A 26,251-nucleotide genomic window follows, 5' to 3' on the forward strand; every position below is an offset into this window, starting at 1 on the left:
CCTTTTTGGGCTGATTTCTATCCCTTTCAACTTTCTGGCTTAAAAATGCATGTGTTTGCACATTTTTCACATCGTGCAGCACTACGAGGCTACAGTTAAACTATTCCAGGTGCCAGAAAATCTGCTCTTCAAATTTTCCCTTAAAACTAGCTGGTTTCTCAGCAGTAGCACTAAAATCTGAACCCCTGTGACTAGCACTTGCTCTAGAACCTGCTGTAAAGCACTAGGAAGCCTGAACCTGATACAAGCACTCAGCTCTTGTAAATAAGGAGAAATTAATCATAGGCACTAAACAGCCTACAATTGCAAAGTACCTTGCAAAGGTAAGAGCAAACAGCTCTTAAACCTTACAAAAAAGCACCTAAACAGGCATGTCCAAGGGTCAGCTTCCGGTGGTTTCTCCTGTCCACCTGGTGAATCTGGGCATACTGGGGCAATGCGGCAACTGCCTCATGTACACAGACAATCTTCTCCTCCTACCACCCAACACTACAACCTGCGAGAGATGCACTTACATAGCCAAACTGGAAGCAAAGCTCTCTCCGGTCAAGACTGTGCTAGACAGTCAAGAGGTGAAGGCTAACACCTGCATTACACCTCTAGCAACTCATAGCCCTTCAAAACCCACACCATCAACTCCCACACATAGCAACACTAAACCTACATATGCAGAGGCCCTTAACATTAACTTGCCCAAGCAACAAGGACCTCCGAAGCCGAAACACAAACAAATACCAGTCACAACCAAAGTGACACATAGCTCACAACACCAGTGTGCCACCCAACAACAGCCCCTAAGGCAAGACAATGTACCCAACACTTTAGTCATAGGTGACTCTATAGTCAGGCACACTGGTGTCCCACTTACAAGGCTGAACAAGGAGAAAATTACAGTCAGCTGCCTGTCGGGTGCCAGGATCCACCACATAACACATGCACTCAAGTCACTCCACAACAAGTACAAATACGACTCTGTCATTGTCCATGCTGGAGTAAATGACTTGAGACGTACCTCCCTGGACTACATGAAGAGAGACATGGAAGAGCTCTTGGATCATGTGACCCAGGCAGGTATGACCCTAGCCCTGAGTAGCATCCTGCCTTCGCCCAGAATGATACCACAGTATAAGGACAAAATGATTGACTTCAACAATTGGCTAAGCTTCTGGTGTCATTCAAAAGGGATCCAGTATTTGTCTGCCTGGGAAGACATGATCGACAAACCATGATGCTTTGCCAGAGATGGTCTGCACCTGTCATCCCTGGGATTCAGGTTACTGGCTAAAGCTCTTGCCACCCCTATAGTGCCTTTTTTAGGCAAGGTTCAAAGGATAAAACCACCACCGTAACAGATACAAGCATGCAAAATCTGAAGGTAATGCTACTCCATGCTAGAAGTCTAAACCTCAAAATGCACTCTATCTCGAGGCACTCCTAAAAATGGAGAATATCGATATCTGTGCAGTGACTGAGACCTGGTTCAAGGCTCCAGAGAGCACCCCTGCAATACCAGGCTACAATTCTTACCACACTTTTTGGCCACAAAGCCAAGACCAAAACACTAAAGGTGGAGGAGTGTCCATATTCACCAAGGATATTCACACCTCTAGGCTAGTTGCCCAACACAATGCATCTGAAATTCTCCAGGTGCAACTAACACTAGGTAAGACTGCAATCCAAATTGTAGCTTGCTACAGATCCCCCACCATAGCCCAAGATTCTCACTACACCTTCCTAAACATACTGGAAAATATTAAGATACAACCAAACACCCTAATACTAGGTGATTTAATCTACCCTGCCATTAATTGGGAAAACTACTCAGGTACCAACTCCTTTTCCCAATGGTTCTTGGAATTCATAAATTCAAATGCCCTGGATCAACTAATCCATTGTCCCACCAGGGGCTCCAATATCCTAGACCTGGTCATTACCAACATGGGAGATAGATGCTCCACACCAGTGGTTACCCCTCATTGGTCAGGTCTGACCATAAGCAAATCACCCTTGACATCCACATCCCACCCCCCAGTAAGGAAACCTCCTTAAAAAACTTCTCCAAAGCCAACTTCATGCTACTTAAGTCAGAAGTGACAAACTTCACAACACCCATGCAGACAGGATCTGGAAGTTCGACTGCAGAATCCTACACTAAGGCATTGTACGAGCACATCCACTCGTGCATGAATCGTGCCATCCCATATAGAACCAAGATGCTCTTCTCCAAAAAAAGGAAGACAATCTGGTGGTCCTCTGCTATAAACAAACTATACAACAGAAGGAAGAAACTGTTGCAGAAAAGAGGAAAATCCCAGGATGCAAAAACTCCCTCACCAGCCTCAGTAAGAAGCTGAGATCCCTCATAAAATCCTCAAAAGCTAGTTACGAAAATAAAATTGCCAAAGATTCCAAAGACAACCACAAGGCATTCTATAGTTATGTCAAGAATCTAAATGGCAATGCTCAGATCTGCTCTGAACTACAACAGAATGGCATTAAATATACTGATCCCAAGGATATTGCCAATATCCTGGCAGATCGATTTAGTGCCAACTTCTCTCCCCTCTCACCCCCCAAAAGGGCCCATCTCAATACCAAAAGATTTCCAAATTCCGATAATCACAGCCACACAGGTAGAAACAGCACTCTCCAAAGCTAAGAATACAGCATCCATGGGACCAGATGACATCCCAGGCTGTGTACTACATGAACTACAAAATGAACTGTCACCCCGCTTAAGTGTCATGTTTAATCATAGCCTCACCTCAGGCTTCGTGCCCATTGAGTGGCGCATGGCTACAGTTATCCCGCTCCACAAGGGAGGATCCACCTTGGATCCCGGGAACTACCGTCCCATCAGTCTAACAAGCCTGATCTGCAAGGGCATGGAACGCATTATCATGGAACTTATAAACAAAGACATTGGCAATCTCCAGACACTGGACCCCACCCAGTTTGGGTTTGTGAAGGGCTGATCTTGTCTCCTGAATCTGACTGACTTCTTCGAATCGGTCTCCAGAGCTGTGGACGAGGGTAAGGAGGTCCACACAGCCTATCTGGACCTCTCCAAGGCCTTCAACACCATCCCCCACTCTGGATTCATAGATAACCTTACTAAGCTGGGCATAAATCCCTACATCACTCAATGGGTTGCCAACTGGCTTACTGACAGAACCCAGACTGTAAAAGTAGCTGAATCCAAATCCAGCTCCAGACAAGTGACAAGTGGAGTACCTCAGGGTTCAGTCCTGGGACCACTCTTGTTTGGCATCTGCTTCTCTGAAGTACAAGCCAACATTAAGGGACTCTGGCTAACAAAGTTTGCAGATGACTGCAAACTGGGAGCCATTATTGAATCCCCAAATGATGTGGATATTCTACAAAAGGGCCTTACAGAAACAGATGCCTGGTGCCAGAGCCATGGGCTCAAGCTTAATGCCAAGAAATGTATAGTCATCCCCTTTGGAAAAAAATATGTACCCATGAACTACCACATAGGAGGCAGGACACTAAACATTGAAAGTGTGATGAGACACTTAGGGACACAAGTGGACAGTGGTCTCACTTTCCATAACCACATCGCCACAACAGTTAGGAAATCCTTCTACATGGCACACCTCATCACTAAGGGCTTTTCATCCAGAAAAAAGGAGGTCATTGTCCCACTGTACTCATCCCTCATTAGACCCATTATAGAGTATAATGCCCCATTTGGTATGTACCTCACAAGACATCTGCAACAGCTGGAAAGGCCACAGAAATACCTCACTAAAAGAATCACAGGCCTAAAGCAGATGCCATATGCTGACCGTCTAAAAAAACTCCAGCTATACTCTGTGGCATATCGTCTACTCAGAGGCAATCTCTGCTTAACATACAAGTCCATCTCAAACCCTGAGCTGTTGGATATGCTCCACTTAAAGAAATCCCAATCCCTCAGAGACACATGCTCCAGGGATCTAAACCTTATCATCACAATGAACAAAACATGCTGGAGGGATAGGTTCCTGACCCAGAGACTCCCCATATTCTGGAATAGACTGCCCATACATGTCATGTAGAGCACCTCATTGGCCCTCTTCAAAAGGAACCTTGATGATTGGATGGGAGATAGGAAATTCACCCCGGGGATCATGTCAGTCGCCCTGCTAGACAGGGGCACAGAGAAGTAAATATTGTGGGAAAAAATTTCCAGAGAATTGTTATGGCTAGGCTTGCATAGGCCTTAGGGCCGATAGCCTAGTACCAACCTATGAACCTATGAACCTATACCACTTTAGGCCCTGAAAGTTTCATTTCACAGCACAAAAAGAAAACAACAAAAGTATAAATATAGCTTGCACCAACCTAGGAATTATTAATAACAAATTGGCCACCTTAGAAGCATGGCTAACCCAGAAGTACTGTCAGTTATAGAAACTCAGATTAAAGATGAACATAGTATATCAATGCATGGGTCTACTTTACATGATCGAACTTCCAAATGCCGAGACGCTCCATTCAGACCATTTGAACTTTTAAAAGTTCGATCATATGGTCTTGGCCTTATGAACACTGTGACTCATTTTTCAACAACATACCGGGAATCAGACAAGATGGAGGGGTGCTCCTGTTAGTTAGGAAAAATCTGAACCTTTTTCCCAAAATGCTGCAGAAAAGTAACATCCTGAAATGTACATACCCTAACTGCTCATCTCTCCTAATTAAATTATGAGGACCTGTGAACTTATTTATCACAGCTCAGGGGTGGGAGGGCTTCACCTCACTGCCAATTTTTTTTAAAAGTATAATAATGAGTTTTAAAATTTGCTTTTATTCTATCCAAATTGCAGTTCAAATGTTGTAGCACCAGGCCTCCCACTGTTCGGTCTCATTCTTCTGATAGCGAGCAGGAACTGTGTATATTACATCCAAATGATGTTTAGTTCACCATTTGCCAAGGCAAATTATGTTTTGTAAGTGGTTAGACACAGCTTTGTGGAGTCTGCAAATTCGCTTCCAATAGCATTTTCTGTAGAGTTACAGGTTTTTTGTACTCCATGTTACCACAATACTTATAAAAAACAAGGAACAGAATAATGCATTTAAATCTTTCCAAAATCCTTCAAATAAAGTTACAGCTCTGTAGCACTTTACATACACTGATTCATGCTGATAAATAGTAACAATTTAAACACTCTCTGCCAACTTAAATTTCCCTAACCCATTTTTTTTTAATATTTTAAATAAATGTATATCTCTTGTTAACATTTTCTTTCACTGGCACATCAGTGTTTTTTTTTCCACACAGCATTTCCATTAATTTTCAAAGATCAGTGTAGGCATATATAATAATACCAACTGACCTAGTTCTGTTCTTTGGTCTAAGTCCCCTCTATGGATCTAGCCCTCATCCACAAAACTCCCAAGACCAGGGTACATGTTTTTCATATACACTGGTCCATTCCTCAACACATTCTTTTCCATCTAGCTTGGGATCCAGGGCACTCTTAGAGCATATGTAATGTCCCTGACTCTTTCTGCCTATACCTCCAGGAATATGAGTTTACTTTTCTTCCTTCTGAACATAACAATTATAGTGCCAAATAACAGTGCTGTAACATTCTCATGTGCTGGTCTCAAATATATTGGGCATTTTGTAAGGGATGAAAATTTCCCAAATCCCCATCTTTTTCCAACTGTCTAGATAATTCAGTTTTTCTCTATAAGATCCATACAAGCACTTAAAGCTCTGCCTTTCCTAATACCTGCTAGTTTTCTCCATGATGTTACTCTCTTCTCTAGCCTCTCTTTCCCTAATAATATGCCCCTATGTACATTCAGCATACTTTTAGGAATATAAACCATTGGTTCTCAGCTAGATTGTATTTCTTCCTCAAAATGAGAAATTCGCAAACATTATCGTAGAACTTTCCCTTGCATGGGAAATATGGGATATTATACAACGATCCCCCATTAATATTTCAAAATGTGCACGCTGATTGGTCAGCATGCATGTTGTAAATCAGACTTATACTAATGGAAAAAGGTCCGGTTGCTCGGACTTTTTCCATTAGTATGTCTTTTTTTACAGCAACTGAGAACGCAAGATCTCCGTTGCTTTTTAGACACTGTCTCGCTATGTTAAAGGAGTTTAACATAGCGAGACAGCTTTAAAAAAAGTAACGGAGATATTCCTTTCTCCGTTGATTTTTTTAAAGCTGTCTCACAATGTTAAAGGGGTTTAATATAGCGAGACAGCTTTAAAAAAAGCAATGGAGATTCTCTGTTGCTTTTTTTAAAGCTGTCTCGCTATGTTAATCTCCTTTAACATAGCGAGACACTTTGTAAAAAGCAACGGAGATCTTGCTTTCTCCGTTGCTTCCACCTACAGCTCTGATGTACTGTGTAAGCATACGCATGTGCAGTACATCAGAAATGCCGCAGAATTCCAGACAGCTGCGGAAGGGCAGCAAGGAGGCATTATACAATGCCATTATTTAAGAAAAGTAAGTATTTTTTTCTTAAATAATGTCATTGTATAATATCAACAACCCACTTCTGGGTGTGGGTAATGCTGGATTTGCCCACGGTTGTCTTTGTTTGGCCACTCGGGCTTTGCCCTCATGACCAAACCACACCAGCCATGGGTAAATCCAGCATTACCCGCACCCAGGCATGGGTTATTGCTTAATTATTTACCTCCATTTGCAAACATCTATTTTCAACATTCGTCCCTATCTTGTGCTGTCATTGCTTTCCTTACTTTCACAGAATCCCATATTTGGTTAAATTTTTTTCACCGAATCTGAGATTACCTAATACTGACAGTCCTTGCTTCCAGATACTTATTCCAGGCCTTCTTTTTGTAATCTGAGGGAAAAATATAGGAAACGTATACATTCATACACCACTTCATCTTCCCCATTTTTTAGTAATCACCAAGCTAAATTCTGTGGAGCTGTTAAAGTGGGAAATCTATCAGAACCAACCACCCTTACTTACAGGTGCTAATCTATATTTGGCTGTTCTCCATCCTTTATCTCCCTTGGCATATTCCTCAATTACCTGATGCAACTTCCTCAGCCCTGAGGTGATAAAAAAAGGTATATGCCTTATTAAATGAAAGTTCTTATTTAACTACATTTATCCTCTCTGTTATTGAATTGACCCAATGGCCTCCTTTGTAAATAAAAGTGTTACTTTACTGTAAATGTTTTCTAAATTATTAATTCTAAAATAAGATCCTGCTGACTGTAACATCATGCACCAGTGTTATTAGTAATGTAGGAAGCAGAGCCAGGAGAATTTGTGGGCTATGAAGGCTTAGCTTATCCATTAGTACTACAGAAAAAGCTGGATTGTGGTCAGTTAGGGAGGCAAGGCATGTATGTGTGGAATTGGTGGAAACTGATTCAGTTTCTCCCATATTATATGACACACTGAAGGCCATAGTTATGTGGAGGTGAAGGACAGCAGGGCAGGCAGAGAAATCAAGTCTTGCAATAAACTACAATTAGAACAAACTACTGCTCATTTACAAAATTCATTATCCAAAAGATATCAAATGCACTATAAGCTGAAAATGGCTAAGAAAGAACTAGGTTTAATTCATCAAGAAGAGAAATGATGGTACTTACGTATTATCGCAACCACATTTTTAACGGTCAGACCGTTTGCTTCATGATCATGCAATTGGGTCATTAATGTTGTATAAATGTTATGTAATGTCTGTTCTTGTACCACAACCCTCTTTTTTTATGTAGTGAATAAAATGTAGAAAACATACTGCTCGTATTTGTGTGTGCACTTCACTCACAGAGTTTGTTATTTGAAGTCCAGCTGCTACACATTTCTTTGTCATGGCAGCACATGTCACACTACTGATCCATTTGTTTGGGTACCACGGAATGAGTAATCCACATCATTACACCATGAATAACATCAAACATCGGTGTACCACAATGTCTCTTTATCAGAACATAACCCCTTCACAAAGCAAGACGCATCAGTGCTACCAACTTTCTCAGTTAAAACCGACCATGAAATCAGCTGTCAACATCATGCACCCTCCTCATGTGAAATCAGTAAGAATGCAGTGCTTCGGTTGAACATCGGTTAAAGCAATAGTTACAAATACAGCAGTTTACCTATAGCAATTTCTCTGTGTCTGTATTTTGCTTGTCTGACAATTGCAAAGTACAAAGTGAAAGTAATGCAAGCGACAGCTGGAAAGTAGTCGTGATCCCTGAAGCTTGCGTGTGTAATGCACGCAAAACGGGAAGAGGATTTCTGAAATAGTTCCTCTTCGTAAAAGTCATGTAAATGTTTGGATAAGTAACAAGGAGTAAGAATGACAGTTTGCAGTGGGTCAAGCAGTCATATCTGTGGAGGTATGCATATTTTGCAACCACGAAAATGTAGTTGCGATAATACGTAAGTACCAAAATGATTTTTTTATATATGAATTTACAACATTTTGGGCTCAGTGTATTAGACAATTTAGGCTACTGGTTAATTGTTTAAAGAAAAGAACAACTGGAAAGTCATATTAGTTTTTTAGTTTCTTTGTTGCTTTATATGTTAATAATGAGGAAGATGAACATTTCATGAGAGGTTGCATCATGAATGCACTACAGTTATGTTCAGTCTTACTGCAGATCCATCATCCATTTCTAGGCACCAGGAAATCTGTTCCACAATTAAGTATCTTAGAATCATATTGCCATGTCCAGATGAGATTCTCTACTGATTTTTTAAACTGGTAAGGGACAAGTAGAGTCTTCTTTTGAAAGCCAAAACGAAGCGGTTGATAAAACATACTTACCTGTGAGCTTTTAGGCTTTTGTATTTACCACATTATGCAAATATGGCATGGGTCTGCAACAAATGGGTAATTACAGGCCCATTTCCTTCAATTAATATTGATATGAAAATTTACACCTGTGTCTTTGCATTTCATTCAATCATTTATTCAGTCTCTTAGCTGTCAGCCACCAGTAGGGTTTGTAAAGGGTAAATCTGGTTTGGATAATGCTCCATTACTTCTGATATACCAGCATCTCTTCATATGCCTCATTATCATCCTGGAATCCACTTTGTCAATTTCCTCAAAACTTTCATTACCATGTATTGACTATATATGTTTGCCATTCTTGAAGGTGTCATAAATGGTATAGGAATGTTAAGATGGATTAGATTTTTAAAAAGTAAGCAATCTGCACAGGTGACAGATGAATATTGCTTTTCCCATTTTCAGTGGAGCGGTTGTAAGCAGGGTTGCTTTGTCATCTTTTTCTTTTTAACTTGCAGTTAATTTTTTGAATATATGTATATCAGTGTTTCCGTTTGTTTCTTCCCAGTATTGCATTTTGAATATATGCTGATGTGATTGTGGCATTTTTACCAAAGTTAAGGCAGTTTGCTTTAAGTTTGCTGTAGATTCTAAAGAGACTGTAATGATTATCTGGCATTAAAGTTAGTATGGAAAAGATTAATGGGTTGGTATCTTTTCATTATTTGTTTATTAATGAAGGTTTCCTGGTCAAATATCTTTGACCTGTAGCACACTAAGCACTTATCATTGCAAATTAGCTGAATGATACATAATGCATATACTTTATACAGTTGTATTATTTTATTATTATTACAGTGTTTTTTATTTAACACAGCCACACACAGAAACACAAAGACACACACACTTACACACACATACACACACACACACACACACACACACACACACACACACACACACACACACACACACTTGTGATCCTTAAAGGGACAATCCCAGTGTATAAAATTTTGACTGAGCTCTTGATTCAACTGGCATTTTTATCCCCAACCACTGTATGACATCATCACCACTCTTCCCTGCTTCCTTTAAAGTAGCATGTCCCAGAATTATGTTCATTCCACCATAAAACATAATGTCGAAGTTTTGTTCCCACTCAAGCATCTGCAGTGCTAGTTTACTTCACTGTATGCATTCTGTCTGTCTTCTTGTATGTATAAAGAAAGATGCGATCTGTAGCCATTTGGCTAAAGACAGTTGCAGAGAGGAAATTGCTCCAATGCTGTATCTTTTTTTTTTAATTACTGACAGAACACCAGATTTCTCTGTAAGTTGTTTTATTTCCATACAACCTGCATTTCTGGTTCCACATATTTTTTTCTTACAAGTTATCATTTATTAACAGAGCAACTTCAGATTCTAGGATTTGCTGCATTTGTAAATGATAACTTGTGAACAAAAAAATCAAAAAGAAAAAGTATCAATAAACTACCATCAGTTGCCTGTTAATGTTATTCAGAGTTTGTTCTATTTGAAAAGTGAAAATGATCACTAAATCGGCATTCCGTAATTGCAGTAATGGAATAGAGACAGCTTTATTAAAACACAGACAGTTGATATTTACACTAAGAGCACTGGATATGCACATAATAGAGGATTAAATTATCTAGCTTTTGATGTTCATTATGCATGCAACTGAAGAAAATGAAAAAAAATCAAGTGTTTGCGGCTGCATAGTTGTGTTACTTGAAAAAATAAAGTATGATTTTTTTTTTGTTATAGAATGCTTTATATTTAAATTGGGTTTGTTGCTCTGTCCCTCTGTGGTTCTGTCTCAATAATGAACTATAGAGGGACAGAGCATACAAACAGACACACACATACACACACACACTCACGATCCATTCTAAATAACATATAGATATTCAGACATCTGTGCATACACACACACATGTACACACACCCACACATGCACACACATTCGCGATCCATTCGAACACAGAGATATACAGACGTGTACACACACACACACACACACACACACACACACACACACACACACACACACACACACGACACACACACACGTGCACACATATTCACATTCAAGATCCATTCAGAATAACATACATATATACAGACATGCATACACACACAGACACATGTGCACACAATAAATGGGAATGACATGCACAAAGGAAGCAGAAAGTGTAAAAGAACAGGAAAACAGTTTTGAAATGATATGACTAACAATATTCAGTTTAGTTGAGTGGGGGTCTGTAATGTAATGACAGAGGGATAAAAACTAAAAAATATAAAAAAAAAATTTTTACTAACGAATGCTTTTAATTCAGTCACTCTGAAAAGTGAAAAGCAAGGAGGAAGAGTGAAAACTTTACAAAAGAAATACAGACAAGCTGATTTCTGAAAAGCTTTCGAGATTGATTTTGATGATTCTCACTAGTCCTTCTGGTATCTCATTACCAGAGTCAGAAAACAAACCTCAAATGTTTATGGTCATTACAATTCATTTGATTTCAGTTTATCAGCACTATTACTGGAGACAGTAAGATTTGATTCAGATATTGCTAACATCTACCTCCACTGTAAATAATAAAACTTTTTTGATCAAACTGCAGAGTATGCAGACATTTATTCTAAAAAGTACAAGAAATGTTGGCACACAAAGGAGAGACTGGCACCTGTTCAGAACAGTTTTGGATAAAACATGCTCACAGAAGTCAGTAAGTGCTGGATTCAAACCATCTACCTAGCTATTTATAGAGTGTACAGACCATAGTATGAACAGCCAGCACCACAGAATAAGTCATGTAACAGCTGTCAGGTAGTGCAGTCTTGAAAGTATTATATAATCAGTACGTTTCCAAATCTGGATTTTACCTGGGGATGCTAAAAATACATAGGGTAGTCCTTGGTCACTGAAAATATATCTTTTAAGTGGAAGTGTACATAACATGTGTTGTGACAAAGTCATTTATACATGACACACACACACACACACACACACACACACATACACACACACAGTACACACAGTCACACTATTTATGCAATGCTGGATTTGAAACACCTACCTTTCTAGTTATACAATCTAAAGAGCACTGTATTAACTGCAAGTACCACATGACAAGTCTGACTTTTAGAGAAGTTTGACTTTTATAATGGGAGAGTGCACTTCTGAAAGGATGACCTATGAGTCTGGTGCAGAGAACATGCTGGTTTTCAAAGTGGAATGAAGGAGTCCTCTCCCAGTTTAAATGCTAATCCTGAGTGGAAGTTGATACAGCATGTCTGTTGAGTTAGCTGTACATACTTCAAACTTGAACCATACATATAAGTTCACCACTGTGGGATTTGAACCACCTATCTATCTGATTACACTGTCTAAAGAACACTGTATTAATCTCAAGTGCCAAATGAGAAGTTTGACTTTTATAGTCTGAGAGTGCACTTTTGAAAGGCTGACCTCATCAGTGTGTATTAGAGAAGATGTTTGTGATAAAAGTGGCAATATGTGATAGGGGAGTCCTCTTCCAGTGAAAATATTTCACCTGAGTGGAAGTAGATACAGCACTTCTATTAATGAAGTTCTATGTAATTGACAATTCAGCTGCATACATGTTCTATAAAGCAGCATGTAAGGAGTCAACATAACTGGTATTTTGGTTAAAGTTAATTGATTAATAGCAACTATTATTAACAGAAAGCAGAAGAAAATTAATAGGGACTTAAACAGGGTCTATATTACTTCATCAAAGTTTTATTTCCACAAATATCTAATCATTGACCCCTTTGCATTGAACATCCATTCATTGAATGTCCACATCAGCGAATGGTTTTCATAGGGAATGTAATTACTTGTCCACCACAGTGATCAACACACACACACACACACACACACACACACACACACACACACACACACACACACACACACACACACACACACACACACACACACACACACACACACACACACCTTGTACCCCTCTCTGACAAGTTACCTTTTCTCTTTCTACAAAAAAGCTTAAGGAAGCTATAGCATATCCTTCTATTCTTCTAGTATTTTCAAAGAAGAAGAAGGTATCCCTGATTTATGGAAGGTCTCTCATTTATCATAATCCATATGGTGGTAACCCCATTGGCTACTCTATACTCAGTTATTTCTTCTCAAACTTCCTATCATACTCCTATAAAAAAAATAATAAGACCATCCCTCACCACAAAACACCTCTCACCTCTGCAACCAACTATATAACTGTCAACTTCTATTCAAGCCATACTACTACTCTCCTTTTTACTACTTCTCATAACACCTGTTAACTTTGTACACACAACCTCAATTTCCTGATCTTAACTCACACCTCTCATCTTATCTAAATTTAACCACTTTCTATTTTTCAATTAATTATTGACCTTATCTTTTGATATTCATCTGGCCAAAATCCCTATCATTTTATATACTAACAGAAAACAAGCTGTTCTCTGTCAAACAAACAATCACTTCTTCTCTTTCTGTATTTACTCACGATCTTCTCTTGCTATACTCTCCCTCCTTTTCCCTCTTCATTAATGATCTCCAAAATATAATCCCTCAAGCTACTTGCAATCCCAATTATCATTGATGATTCCAAAGCCATCTCATTATGGTTGCCCACCCCTATTAATGTATCTCATTCATAAAATCTCTTTTGATATCTCTGCCATTAGATCCTCCTAGTCTCTTCTACTCTCGAAAAACTAAAAAAAAAAACTAACCCTCCTCTACACCCACTCATCCAGGACCCCCCTTCACTTCACCCCATCTCCTCTAACAATGCCACTATCATCTCTCTCCTTCTAACTGTTAAACTAAGCTACTTGCATCTCTTTCAACCAACACATTTGTCAACCAACATATAACATCACGCCATAAAATAGAAATTAGGAAAATAGAGGATAAAATATTATAATTATTCTAAAACCTCCCTCTCTAGTATTGCCTCACTTCTTGCTCCTTCCATCTGCTTTCCACTCTTCTCCTATGCTTCTCCCCTTACTTCAAACAAACAACCTAACAACCTTGCTACCCTAAGAAAAACCTACAACTAAACATCACTAACTGCGCCATAGGGAACCCCCACTCGGCTACATTCACAACTAACACTAACTTGAAACCAGGTCGCAATCTAACATTTCTAAATATCTTGCAATCAACAAAAAAAATTCTAGAATAAACAAACTACACCCCAATGAACACTATAATCTCTCTTCTCTCTTAATCCTAAACCTCTCTTAACTCTCTCACTCCGAATCTAAATTAACACTCAATTACAATATTCAGTATTTACAAATTTAGTTCTACCCTTGGAATTTACATTACTGTCTTACAATCTTACAAATTCACTTTAAAAACAAAACATCAAACTTCTGCAACAACATTACAAAACACTGGCTAAAATAAAACCTGTTAACACAAAATAAACTGCCTATACTAAATCAACTACCTTCTTAACTTACCTACTTCTTAAACTTCCTCCTCGCCTCCCAGTTAACTATTATTTTATTTTATTCTTAGCTCTACTTACTTTTCCTACCTGTTATTTCCCTATTACTTTTAATTTTATTTTTTTACTTTGTCTTTGGAATTGTGTATTCCTAATTTAATCATTAACTTATAACCTATTTTTTCAGTAATTAGTTTTGTGTTTGGTATTTTGATTTTGGTTTTAGTAATTTGTTTCATTTAACATCTTGTAACTAACTAGTAAATAAACTGTTGTATTCTATTGTTTGTTTTTTTCTCTTTAAAACTTCTTTAAAACACATATCCCACTTCCTAAGTGTTATCTTTTGTAGTATTTTAACCTTTATATGGAAACATTATTTCAAACTCATCAAGGTAGGGGCCTATGCCCCCCCCACCCCCGTGCTTATATATACCAACTCTGAGATTGCACTACAGTGGGGAAAAGGGCAAATTTCTTATGGTGACTAACTAACTCCCTTTCCTATGAAAACTGTTCACTGATGTGAACATTCAATGAATGGATGTTTGATGTAAAGGGATTGATGATTAGGTATTTGTGGAAATAAAACTTTGATGAAATAACATAGACCCCTTAAATACTTATAAATCAGGTACAGCTTATCTTTTAAAAGGGAATAAGGGAAACAGACAGGTCTTTGGTCTCAAACTTTGGTCTCAAACAGCATACTGAGAGACTACCAACTAGTGACATTGTGTACATATGCATATTCCAGGCACCTGAAATAATTTTCCTGATTCTGGTAATAACACTCAGAATCTGCCCCCTGTTCATCCACCTGTCCCTTTTTTTAGTACATCTACCAGTGAAGAGAAACAATCCGAAATGGAACAACAAAGGGAGAAAATGGGCAAGGGAAGTGGCAGAAACAGAAGGAGAAACTGAACCATGGTACAGAAATTATATACCTAAGTAAATTTAGTTCAGAAGAACAATACATATCACTATTATCTAAAGGATTTTCATTTATTCCAGTACAGCCAGTGAATCTCATCAAGGTATTCACTGATTTTAAGCTATATCTTAGGAAGCCGAACCTTCATTATATTTTACATGATGTTTCTCAGTTCACTTCTAAAAACACTTGCTTTATCAAAAAAGAACATATAATCCCTCACTTCATGCCATCCTACAAGTGTTCCATGATTTTTGTGAGGAGGTTGTGAGAAAGAGTTTGGGTAAAAAAACAAAGAAATATAATCTTCTACTTGAAGAGAGACTGGTCCTTAAGGAACTGTGTAATAACAGGGAAATTAAGGGTCATGAAGGCAGATAAAGGTGGCATGGTCATTGTTATGGACAGTGACAAATACAATGCTACCATGTTAGAAATGCTCCAAGATAATACTACCTATGAGGAGATTAAAGTGTGTAACATCAAAAAATGATTTTCAGTTATTGATAGGCACCTGAATGACTTATTCAGTCTAGGGAATATTGATCATGAAACCTTTACATTTTTACAAGTTGAGGTATATATTTGGAATTCCCAAAGTTCATAAAAATTGATTAAATCTTCCATTTAGACTGGAAGTGGCTGCCAACAGTTGTAATACTGAGCATATCTCCATTTAAACACCGATTGTTCCTGGAGTAAGACTAATCATTCACACTTGCAAGCCCTTAGCAAGTAACACTTCTCAATGCTCATCTATGCAGTGCTAGGGAATGTACATGTACATGTAATTGTGTAGGTCCTTGCACCATGTTTACCTGCCCTGCACTTTGTGCAGATTATGGAATTCATGAATGTTTATGAGTTCATACCTGATATTGTATATTCACAGTGCTTATAAGGCATAATTTACACTAAATAATGCTAATTGTGTTGGTAAGAAACTTGTGTTGTAGTAGGAGAGATTATTTGGATTCAGAAATCTTGATACTGCTATTTGACTTACAAAACATTTTTCTACCTTAACTGAATTGCTAAAAGGTATGTTTTTTTTTTTTTTTTTTTTTTTTTACAAATTGATTTATTTTAACCTTATTGATGGATTCCATTTCATATTTTTACTGTCTGCATAGTTTGTCCATTGCTGTTGGCATAGCCATATATATCAGTTATTTATTTGCATTAAAAAAGTTTTGCAAAGTAAATGTTACCTGCCATTGTGGAAACCTTTCTTTGGAATATGGACAATTGTTGTTGGTGAGTGTTGTATCACTTATTAGCAATATCAAAGTTTTTACATTTGTGGCCCCAAATGTGTTAAACCTGTGCTATATACTTACCTGCCCTCAACACAAGTCAAAGTAAACTGTATTGTCATTTAGGACTACACAGTGCAGCCTAAATGAAATCCCGAGTATCAACTCACCAGAGTTTACACAGGAAGTATAACAAGAACAACAGTATAACATCTCAATTTTAAAAAGATATTCATTACAAGACTCACAGAAGGATAAATAAACCATTAATAACAGCAAAAACACACACGTCCCCCCCAGACAGTCATAAGAAGAATACTGTACATAGCATGACAGAGTAGGATTGCACATGTTAAGATTGTCCTCCTTTGTTCATCTGCATCAGACAAACAGCAGGCAATTATACATGAATAAGAAAATATAATCCTACATCAAAGAAAAAAGGTATTGTAGACTTTTCAGATGAGCTACGTATTGTGAATGATTACTGACTAAATAATCAGTGGCTGGTATCAGAGTTTATAAGTCTCAACACTGTTGGGTAGAAGCTGTTTCAGTATCTGGTGGTCCTGCAGTGGATTTTCCGATATCTCTTGCCTAAAAACAGTTGTGTAAAGCAGCCGTGTGCAGGATGAGAGGGGTCATGATTTTTTTTGGATGCACATTGGGTGGCACAGTGGTGCAGTGGTTAACGTTGTCACCTCACAGCAAGAGGTTCTCTGGTTCGATTCTCAGCTGGGGTGCCTTCTGTGTGGAGTTTGCATGTTCTCCCTGTGTTCGCGTGGGTTTCCTCCGGGTACTCCGGTTTCCTCCCACATTCCAAGGACATGCATCTGGAGCATTTCTCCCCGGGCCTCTGCTGAAAACAGGCTCTGTGAAACCTAGTCGGACTTTCATGGTCAACAAATGTTAAATAAAATAAAAAAAAATAAATGTAATGCTTCTTGCTGCAAAGGGATCCTGGATTGATGGTAAGTTTATGCCCATGATTTTTTCAGCAACTCACACCACTCTCTGTAGCTTCTTTCTTTCTGCTATTGTAATATTTGCAAAACTGTGAAGCTACTAGTGAGAATGCTTTCAACTGCTTCTCTGTATTATGTGGTGAGAACAGTAGGTGGCAGCTTTGATTTTTTGAGCCTTCTGAGAAAGTGGAGATGTTGGTGTGATTTTTTGACCAACTGTTCAGTGTTCACAGTCCAAGAAAGATCCACTGAAATGTGCACCCCCAAAAACTTTGTAGATTTGACCCTTTCCACCTCTTCACCATTTATCATGGGTGGTGGGTGTGTTGTTGACCTTTTTTGAAGTCTATAATGATTTATTTTGTTTTATTGACATTTAGGTTAAGGTTTTTCTTAGAACACCAGTCAATCAATAAGTAGACCTCATCTCTGTAAGCTCTTTCATCCTCCCTTTGATGAGGCCCACAACCATAGTATTAACTGCAAACCTAATGATGTGATAGGTGTTGTATTTTGCAGAACAGTCATGAGTGAGGATGGTGAATAACAGAGGGCTTAGCATACAACCCTGAGGAACACTGGTGTTGAGTACTATGCAGCCTGATGTGTTGTTGCCCACACATGTTTTCTGCAGTCTGTTCATCAAGACGTCAAGGATCCAGTTGCACATGAGCTTACTAACTCCAAGATGTACAAACTTGTCAATAAGCTACATAGGAACCACTGTACTGAATGCTGAGCTGAAGTCAATAAACAACACCCTTACATAGTTGTTTCTCCCCTCCTAATGATGAAGTAAGAGGCGGAATGCCATTAAAATAGGATCTGTAGTGGATCTGTAAGCAAACTGTAGAGGGTCAAAGGTGGATGGAAAGTTTGCCAACAAATGCCTTTTAACAGCCTCTCAAAGCATTTCATGACTTTTGAAGTTAGAGCAACTGGTCTGTAATCATTCAGGCATGCTGGATTAGTTTTTTTGTGGAGGTGGACAATATTCCTTATCTTGAAGCAAGAGGGAACTTTACTAAGAATAAGGGAGATGTTAAAAATATCTGTTATAACTGAGCATAGTTGGTCTGCACTGCCTTTAAGTACTTTGCTGAGTATTTGATCAGGACAAGCAACCTTCCTTGGGTTCACTTTCTTAAGATGAGATCGCACTTCATTGGCGTTAAGACTAAGCACCCCCTCCTACTGGTTGATAGGTAGCCTTGTAGCAGCCACATTGTTCTTTTCTTCAAATCTGCCAAAGAAGGAGTTCAACCTGTCCAGGAATTCAGTGTTGTCTTCACACTGAGCTGACCTGGTTTTATAGTCAATAATCTGTTCTATCCCTTGCCAGAGACTCCTGATGTCCCTCATATCTGCAAAACTGACTTTATAATTTCTTTCCATATTCCCTCTTGGCCTCTTTAATGTCCCTTTTTAGGTTTGCTCTAACTTCGCTGAGACCCTTCTTATCCTTGGCCCTGAATGCTACATCTCTGGCCTTCAGGAGATCATAGACTTTATTGTTAAGCCGTGGCTTTTGGCTTGCTCTGACTGTGATGCTTTTGATATCAGCTACATCATCAACACACTTAGTGATGTAAGCTATTATCACTTCTGTGTAATCATCTATGTTCACCAGTCTATCTGATGTTGCTGCTCTTTGAAAATGTCCCAGAAGGTGTTGTCAAAGCAGTCTTGGAGACATTCCAAAGCCCCCTCATGCCAGACCCTGACCTGCTTAACTGTGGACTTTTCTCTGATCAGAGCTGGTTTGTAGGCTGGTAGAAGCATGATGGTAAGATGGTCGGAGCTTTCTAAGTTAGGTTGTTGTATTGCTCTGTAGGCACCTTTGATGTTGGAATATACATTGCCCAAGGTGTTAGCACCCCTTGTCGGAAAATCTACAAATTGATAGTAGTGGGGTAGCACCTCTCTCAGTTCTGCTTGATTAAAATCACCAGCAACCACATTTGCAAAGTCTGAGTTTTTCATTTGAGGCTCACAGATAGAGTTATAAAGATTGCTGAGGTCCTCAGTGGTGTTTGCACTGGGTGGAATGTATACCACTATTACATGTATTCCATTTAGCTCTCTAGGTACATAAAGAGGTCTGCATTTTAAGGACAGGAACTCTAGATTATCAGAGAAATGTGACTGAACAATCTCACAGTTCTTGTACCATCTTTCATTCACATAGATGCAGACTCCACCTCCCTTGGCCTTTCCACAGAAAGCTTGACATCTGTCTGCACAAAAGAGTGTGAGACCTTCTAAGCTAACAGTACTATTATTGATCCTGTTATGCAGCCATGTCTCAGTAATCATCAATAAACAGGTATTTCTCACCTTATTTTTGCTGTAGAGTTCCAGCCTCAGGTCATCCATTTTACTGTCCAGCGAGCATGCATGTGCTAGCAGTATTGAAAGCAGAGCAGGCCTGTGAGGATTAGCTTTGCAACAATTCCAGATCTGCAGCCCCCCTTCTGTCTTGTTCTCACATTTCAGGCACTTTAAGACATGCTGGGTTAAAATACACAGTTCCAATATTTCTCTGAGTGTAGTAGGCCCCAGGAACTCTGCTGACTGCAGGGAATCTAGCCAGCAGCATGAAACTGTTAACTGCTTAATTTCCAGAAGCTTCTGTCTTCTGTAAGTTAACATAGTTCCACTTATAAGCCCAGAAAGTTATTTTCTTGAAGTTTTATGTGAAAAAGAAGATAGATTAAGCATATCTCTCTGATAAGCTGACACAACCACAGCCACTCGGGGTGCCACCATTTTTTTTGTGGATCCCCAAAGAAATATTTATCATTTTAATTAAAAAAATTTCAATTATTTTTGTTAATACTGCAATGTTCTACAGAGTTACACAAGTTAAATATTAAACAGTTGGTCAGGGTAGTATGGTTACTCCAATTGCAGAGCTTCTTGAGTCTCCCTGTAACCATCATGAGGGTGAAATGCCATACAGGTGGAGTTGGTAATGCTCAGAAGAGGCCTACTGTCCACCTTCCTCCTGATGTTGGTGTGTCAGTAGGTACCACACAACGTATGTATAGGGCCATCATGGAGTCACAGGGACGATCCACCAGGGCTTCAGAAAAGACAATGCAAGTATTAAATGTTGTGCATTCTGACTTGCAGGACTGACTGAACCATGTGGATGACTCCTTGGACAGGATGAATGACACACTAGATTGAACAGTGTCTCTAATGGAATGTCTGTTGAGGGAGCATCAGCATCTATGTGGCCAGAGATCTGCTACATGTCATGCTACATCTCACTTCCAAAGTGGCACTACTTCTACTGCTCCATTAGTGATTGAGGTACCCACACCCAGTCATGGTAGGCCATGTGATCATAGCCCTGTATGTATTCATGATGAGATCTTATCCAGTAGATATCTCTCACATTCAGATAGCACAACGACTTCTAGCCATAGTCATAGAACTAGCAGTGCAACTCCTGACAGAGGTAGTTCTCATGACTGGGGGAAGACGAGACTGAACTGACTACTCTACCATACATGGTTCACACCAGTTTGAGATGCCAGGATACAGTGCTAGCACAGAGCTTGATTGTATTCATTCAGGCACACACACACATTGAAAAACAGCTTGCCCATACCAACACACACACACACACACACACACACACACACACACACACACACACACACACACACACACACACACACACACACACACACACACACACACACAAACTCACACACACATTTTATAAACACTACTGTTGACTGATATAAATCTCTTACTTCTGGCCATAACAATTGTATACTTACTGAACAAATTGTTTGTTCTGGAGCATTTCTCCCCGGGCCTCTGCTGAAAACAGGCTCTGTGGAACCTAGTCGGACTTTCCCGGTCAACAAATGTTAAATAAAATAAAAAATAAAATAAATAAAATTATTGCACACAATCACTGCTTTGGTGTCAGGCTTGCCATCCTGTATCACCCACTCCTACCACCCTGTCCAAGTGATGATGATTGTGTCCTGCCCTTTACACATTTCTTTGTGACTTAGGGTTGCCTATATGTCAGATGCCCAGAGTGGATAGCTAACACTTGCTTACTCAGAAGCTTGCTTTAATTTAAATGTATTGCAGAAGAAATGTTTTTATTTATCGTTCCTACTTAGTTGTGAATGGTTGGCTGTGTAATTGTTGGCCCTCATTGTATTTGTGTTAGTATTCTTAGTAATGTAGGCAAAGAAGATAGGTAATTATTGTTTATTGATATACCCTTTTTAAATGATGCTACTATTGACCTGTTGGTCAAACACTATTGATTTATGTATAGTGGTCAACTGAAATGCTAGATGCACAGTACTGGGCAAAATCCATACCTGTATATTGCAAACATCAGTCATAAGCTATTACTGACATTACTGTACACCTGAGACATGTTTCAGCTTAGAAACATATGGGTATTTGCATATGAGAACAATCAGTTATATACATCTTGTTTTTTCATGCAGGTTCCACACTTATCTTGCTAATAATACAGCTACAAGATGCGTCCTTGTGGTTGCTTCTTGCTGATGCTAATAACACACAGCCATTGCAAGGTTAGGTAAAAGTTGTGGACTTTTGCAAGCATCAGTTTCATTTAATCTTTGTATGTGTTTAGGATCTTCACTTATGCATTAAGTGTGTGTACTCTCCTTTGCCTCTTAGCCAGAGCCATGGCATATTGTACCCATCTACATGTGCCAGAAACTGTCCTCCCTCAGACTCCTCATCTGTATCTGCTGGCCCTGACTGTTGTCCTGGAAACTGTGGTCCTGCTCCTTGATGTCCTTGTTGAAGCCAATTCCTAGGAATTATATTGTGCAACATGACACAGACTAAATATTTGAGCAGAGGTGGGTGGGTTATACTACGAGACACCTCCTGATGTGTCTAGACAATGGAACCTTGATTTGTGCAAGCTAAATGCATATTCTTTCATATTCCTAGGTTGGGTATGGACATCATTGTATCCTTGCTCAGTAGGATGTCATGAGCAAGGTTCCACTGTATAACCTGCATCCCCCACTAGATTCCTTTGTGGAATGTCATGCCTAGCAAACCTTGAGTACAGCTCACAGGTGTGCCATATGAGTCATGAAAACTGCCTGGGTTACCTGCACACGCACTGCAGATAATCTCAATAGGGCATTGTAGACAACCTGGCATTTTATAGAGTAGTATCCTTTCCTGTTAATGTACCCTCTTCCCTGTTCACCAGGTTGGGCTTTTAGTTTTATGTGTGTGTATATGTCCCCCAAAATATCAAGGAGGTGTGCTATTGCATACAATTCTGGCATGGTTGTTGCTGTATCCTCTGGGGTGTGTGGGAAACAGGTATGATCTCTTGGATGTTGTAGCATTGCATTTAGAAAATGATATAATATTCTAGAAGTTGCAGCCTGTGACATCCCTAATATATCTTTTGCGTGCCTCTGGAAAGTACCTGTAGCTAGTATACGTAATTCTACACATACCATATATCCTTTGTATGTCTCTGAAAAGTATCTGTAGCTAGTATATGTAATTCTACACATACCTTCATTTCCACTGAAATGGGTTCTCCATTATTTCCCTGGGGCCTCAGGTGAGGGCTGCACACATTGCATATTTCCTCTAGTGTTTTCCTGTCCACCCTGTATCACTCTACAATTTCCGTGTCATGTAGTCTATGATAAGTCAAGTGGTGCCTAAACACTCTTCTCCTTCTTGACTGAGATCTGGCAGCAGCAGCACCTTGAATTAAAGCCTGTGCACATACAGATTAATGATGGCAGCAGCAACCCCTAGCACTATTGTAATCATGCATGTATTGCAAAGAGTTTTGCATTTCATGGCAAAAGGAAATTCTGAGTGTACATGCTCACCTTATACGTTCATGAATAGCTCCACCATGTTGTATTGCTTAATTAACATGTAATTTGGCTACTTATGCCTTCATTAGCATATTTATAGGTTCATAGGTTCATAAGTAAGTACTAGGTTAGCTGCCCCTGTGGAATGTTTTAATCCTAGCCAGTTTCCCTTTTTGTGCTTGAAATAACCTATCCCATTTGGTTATAAATTGGCCTTACCCATTCCATGGTCAATAATTATATATTGTCCCTAATGAGAATAACTGGGATCATGCTATAGATAATTTGAAGGGACCCATTCATTGGATAAAGCATCTAGGAGCTGCCTTTATCCATCAGTAGTACAGAGAGCCATCCTTGGTAAATTTTCTGTTTCCCATCCATGATCTAAGTTGTGCTTGAGGATGGACAGGGATGAACTTTGCTTTATGTGGATGGGGAGTCTGTTCCACAGCACTGATATGCTCAGTGAGATATACCTGTCTCTCAAAACCATTCTGTTTATGTTACAAAAGACATTTAGATCCCTAGACAGAGTATTTCTGATGCCATTTGACTTGCTGATGTGCAGTAAATCTGTCAGTAAAGGATGCCTTGTATGCCAGACACAAGTTACCGCTTAACAGTCTGTAGGATACTGAGTATAGTGACAGGGCTTTGAGACAGTCCATGTAGGACATGTTGTTTAGGTGTTGTATCCTTTTGGTAAATATCTCTGTGGGTGTTCCAGTTGTTGCATGTGTTTGGACAGATGTATGCCAAAGGGAGCATTATATTCAGTGAATGGCCTGAAGAGGGCTGAGTAAACAGGGGACAATGACATCCCTAGATCTAGAGATAATCATTTTGTTATAAGCTGTACAGTATAGAAGGAGTTTCTTATAACAATAGACACATGATGGTCAAAAGGCAGGTCACTTTCCACATACGTTTCCAAATCGCAAACAAGTGGGTCAACTCTTAGGGGAGTATTGTGAATGTGCTAGTTCCCTGGGTTAGATGACTTCCCAAAGATACAATAATACATTTTTGGCATTTAGTTTAAGTCCGTGATTTTGGCACCAGTTATTTATTTGAGACAAACCTTCCAGTAGGATGGCTAAGCCATTTGTGGATTCAGTGACTGCTCCTAGCTTACAGTCATCTGCAAACTTAGTCAGATAAAGTCCTTTGGTATTGGCTTTTACTTCAGAAAAATACATGCCAAACAGGGGAGATCCTAGAATAGAACCACTGGTGACTGGTCTCTTTGTGGAAGCAACTTCCCTTATTTTGATTATCTGTGTCCTATCTGTGAGTCAGTTGCCAATCCAGTGGGTGACAAAGGGATTTATTCTCAGTTTATTTAGCTTTTCTACTATGCCTGACATCCTATGGTAGTGCCTCAAATATTACTTATTGACCATCCAGAGAACTGGCACCCTATGTTAGTGCCTCAGATATTACTTATTGTCCATCCAGAGAACTGGCACCCTAGACAGTGCCTCAGATATTACTACCATAGAATGCCAGCTCTGTGGATGTATGATTACCATTTTGTCTCTGTCATAGTACATGCTGGAGTGACTGTCTTGAGATATATGAAGAGAGATATGACTGAACTGTCAGATTATGTGTCTCAGGCAGGTATGTCGCTAGCCCTAAGCAGCATTCTACCTTCACCTAGGATGATTCCACAATACAGACAAAAATGATTGATTTCAATAATTGGCTTAGTTTCTGGTGTCACTCCAGGAGTATCCAGTATCTGACAGCCTGGGAAGACATGGTGAACAGACCACGCTGCTTTGCCAGACATGGCCTTCACCTGTCTCCTCAAGGATTTTGGATACTGGCAAAGATGCTTGTCTTCCTCATAGTGCCTTTTTTAGGCAATATCAAAACAACAAAACTTCTGACTTAAAGAAATCCACTAGAAACAAACTCAAGGACCTGCTGCTTAATGCCAGGAGCCTAAACAGAAAACTGCACTCCCTGGATGCACTCCTCACCTTGGAAGATGCTAACATCTGTGCAGTCACTGAGACTTGGTTCAAGGCCACAGAGAGCAACCAGGCCATGCAAGGCTACAATGCTTTTCACACATTCAGACCTCAAAACGAATATGAAAGAACCAAAGGTGGAGGTATAGCCATCTTCCTTAAATCCAAATACACATCAAGACTGGTAAAACAGTATGACTCTCTTGAGCTACTCTTCTCCAAATAACTATAGGCAAAATACCCTGCCATATAATTTCTAGGTACAGGTCCCCCACCATGAACCAAGGGAAGCACATCACCTACCTGGACTTGCTACAGTCGTTCAGTATACAGCCAAACACCTTGGTCATGGGAGATTTCAACTATCCTTCCATCAATTGGGTGACTTACATGAGTGCAAATATGATTATTCTGAGGCTCCTGTATTTTGTTAATTCAAATGCCCTAGAACAGTTGTTCTACACCCCCACAAGGGGATCAAATATCCTAGACCTACTGCTCACCAACATGATGGGGGGGCAGTCACTGCACAACTCCCTGTGTGTTGCCTTCTCTAATAAGGTCAGACCATAAATCAGTCTCATTTGAAGTAAAGATCAGACCTGACACCCCCACAAGAGCAAAAAACTGAAAAAAGTCTCCAAAGCAAACTATAGCTTACTAAGCAATGGTATAAAAAGTTTCATAGCCCCTGCTAACATAGCCAACACTGACTCCTATGCAGAAGCGTACACAAATGCCCTATATAGCCACTTAAACAAATGTATTGACTCAACTGTACCAGACAGGACTAAAACCAGGTCCTCCTGAAAAAACAAGCCACCCTGGTGGACTATAAGTATAAATAAGTTATATAACAAAAGAAAGAAACTGATATCTAAGAACAAGAGGGAATTTACTCAACAGAGGAAGAATAATCTCCACAGCTTAAACAAGCAAATCAGATATCTTG

At 39.4% G+C, this 26,251-nt stretch overlaps 1 protein-coding gene across 1 annotated transcript in view; it reads left to right on the forward strand.

Moving 5' to 3' along the window:
- Window positions 1-24,237: 24,237 nt before the first annotated feature.
- The window catches only part of LOC122805260 (solute carrier family 40 member 1-like), a 454,127-nt gene continuing 452,113 nt past the window's right edge, over window positions 24,238-26,251 (forward strand). The window contains exon 1 of the mRNA XM_044075348.1: window positions 24,238-24,246. The gene's annotated coding sequence lies outside the window, so the exon portion shown is untranslated. The remainder of the gene's footprint in view (window positions 24,247-26,251) is intronic.

This window comes from Protopterus annectens, chromosome 6.part1 (assembly GCF_019279795.1).
Source record: "Protopterus annectens isolate FY-2018-M chromosome 6.part1, PAN1.0, whole genome shotgun sequence".
Lineage (NCBI taxonomy): Eukaryota > Metazoa > Chordata > Ceratodontiformes > Protopteridae > Protopterus > Protopterus annectens.